General features: G+C 31.7%; 2 non-coding genes across 2 annotated transcripts; one reads left to right on the top strand and one right to left on the bottom strand.

The window, feature by feature from the left end:
- Positions 1-675: 675 nt before the first annotated feature.
- On the top strand, positions 676-762 carry TRNAS-GGA (transfer RNA serine (anticodon GGA)). Its single transcript has one exon. It is a non-coding gene; the product is annotated as a tRNA-Ser (tRNA).
- Positions 763-2,050: 1,288 nt separating this feature from the next.
- Positions 2,051-2,123, bottom strand: TRNAT-UGU (transfer RNA threonine (anticodon UGU)). The gene has a single exon. It is a non-coding gene; the product is annotated as a tRNA-Thr (tRNA).
- Positions 2,124-2,500: the final 377 nt, after the last annotated feature.

The following is a 2,500-nucleotide window of genomic DNA, read 5'->3' as shown; positions in this document are numbered from 1 at the left end:
CGAAGTTGAAGAATCAAGGAATTTTTTCTACAGATTATGATAACTCGAGAAGTTTTGATTGGATTATGATCCAAAAAGGAAAAAGAATCGAATAATCATTCTATGATGAAAATAGAATAACCATCTATTTTGTGCGCATAGCGTGTATACACCATACAATCGAAATATAAAAATCCATGGTATGATTCATAAATTTGTAATAGATCTATGGGGTAAGGAATTGTTGTTGAGAAATCTGAAACTGGAAAGGAATTTTTTAATTCCTATAAAAACATAATCTAAATAGAACCATGGTCTAAACGTAACCGTAACTATAGTCTAAAAAAAAATAGAAATAGAATATAAATAAAAAAAATATCTAGAACCATCGGTTAATTTGTTCCAATTCATTGGGTTAATCCGGTATAAATATCATATCAGAAAAAGACGGGATCGTCATCTTGACAAACATGAATAGATATATCTCTTTTGTTTTGAATGATTTTTCATAAAAAAATGTATTTTTTTTATCTCCCAAGCCTCGAAGGAAGATCTTTCTTTGATGAAAAGTTTTCTTTTCTATTTATAATAGAAATTAATTGGTCGTACCTATACCTATATATAATTGTATAATTGTAATAAAATAATATGAATGACTCGCTATGCACTCGATTTCGGGGTCATAATCATTATGTAGGAGAGATGGCCGAGTGGTTCAAGGCGTAGCATTGGAACTGCTATGTAGGCTTTTGTTTACCGAGGGTTCGAATCCCTCTCTTTCCGTACCTTCACCTAATTCACGTTACTGACCGCAATGTATCAAATAACAATGGATACCGTTATTCCAACAGTTAGACTTTTCTTTGATAGAGATTCTCTATTCCTAATTGCTGTGGTACGGAAAATAAAATACTGGAAAGAGTGGACAAGGAATGAAAATATCCCTGCGGATCCGTTTATGATACATGAATGGGAGAAAAATCCGGATCAAACCCCTTTTTACCTTAGGTCGATTTAATTTGGCGAAAGGGAGAAAAATTGTATTGTCCGAATCTTTGTCGAATCTTTGTTTTGTTATTTTAACTAGGTTCAAGTCTGACGGGAATAATATTCTACGACTAGCAACTCATTTATTTTCAAACCGACCCATTTACTATCTATTATTTGATTGACTAATCCTTTATATTGGAATGAGTGAAGAGTCAAATGTTTTGGCAATTCCTCATGGGGGGATGAATCAAGATAATTTTGAATCAGAGCTCTAGATTTTTGTTCATCCCTCGTCGTAATAATATCTCGGGGTTTGCAGCGATAACTTGGTATATCTACTATGCGACCATTAACTAAAATATGTCTATGGTTAACTAATTGCCGGGCTCCGGGAATGGTCGAAGCCATGCCCAATCGAAAAAGGATGTTATCCAAACGCATTTCAAGTAATTGTAGTAAAACCTGACCTGTTGACCCTTTGGCTTTTCTAGCGATACAAACGTATTTAAGTAATTGCCGCTCTGTCAGACCATAATGAAAACGCAATTTTTGTTTTTCTTCTAAACGAATACGATATTGAGATCTTTTTCCGGAACGTGCTTGGTTTCTAAGATCACTTCCAGCTTTAGGCCTTTTACTAGTTAGTCCCGGTAAAGTCCCCAGACGGCGTATTTTTTTGAAACGAGGCCCTCGGTAACGAGACATAAAGACTCCTTTTTATTGAAATTTCATTTTACAAAATAAACCCTAAATTAAGACTGAACTAAACGATAAACGAAGCGAAATCTACTGAAGTACTGTAGTACTGTACTACAAAACAAAGAAGAATGAGATGAATTGTATCAATATCCGGACTCTTTTGTATATATGTATATACAGGAAATTAAGGATCCTTTTCCTGATTTGTTCTGTAGAGATCTAACTGCTCCAATCTGTTTTTTATTCATAGTTGGAAGTTCTTACGACATAATAGATCGGCGACCCTTGGAAAAAGGGAAAAAGTTTTTTCAATATTCCTTGAAAATTGAAAAAAAGGAAAAATTCTCAATCATGTCAAAAATCGAACAAACAAATAGAGAAAAGCCAGCTATCGGAGTCGAACCGATGACCATCGCATTACAAATGCGATGCTCTAACCTCTGAGCTAAGCGGGCTTACATAACAGAAATTGTGCATAGGAATTCAGTAAACTACTGGGATCTTAGCTCTTAGCTATTGATAATTCATATCATAATTTATTTGAATAGAAAAAGAATTTCTAATGAATATAATATTAATATAATATTACTAATGAATATATTAATATATTATATATAACTATACTATATATAATTATATTATAGCATATAACAAAATTTCGATAAAATTTCATTTTGTTTGGAAGGTTAAACAAAACAAATACAAATCAAATATAGAATAAATAACTATTCTATTATTTCTATAATTATAGAATAGTTAGAACTAGAATACTAGAATAATATAATTAAATTATATTAATTTAATATAATATTCTATATATTAGATATCTATT

This window comes from Nelumbo nucifera, chromosome 1 (genome assembly GCF_055504915.1).
Source record: "Nelumbo nucifera cultivar China Antique chromosome 1, China Antique-T2T, whole genome shotgun sequence".
NCBI classification, from domain to species: Eukaryota; Viridiplantae; Streptophyta; class Magnoliopsida; order Proteales; family Nelumbonaceae; genus Nelumbo; species Nelumbo nucifera.
This window is presented reverse-complemented; position numbering and strand designations above follow the sequence as displayed.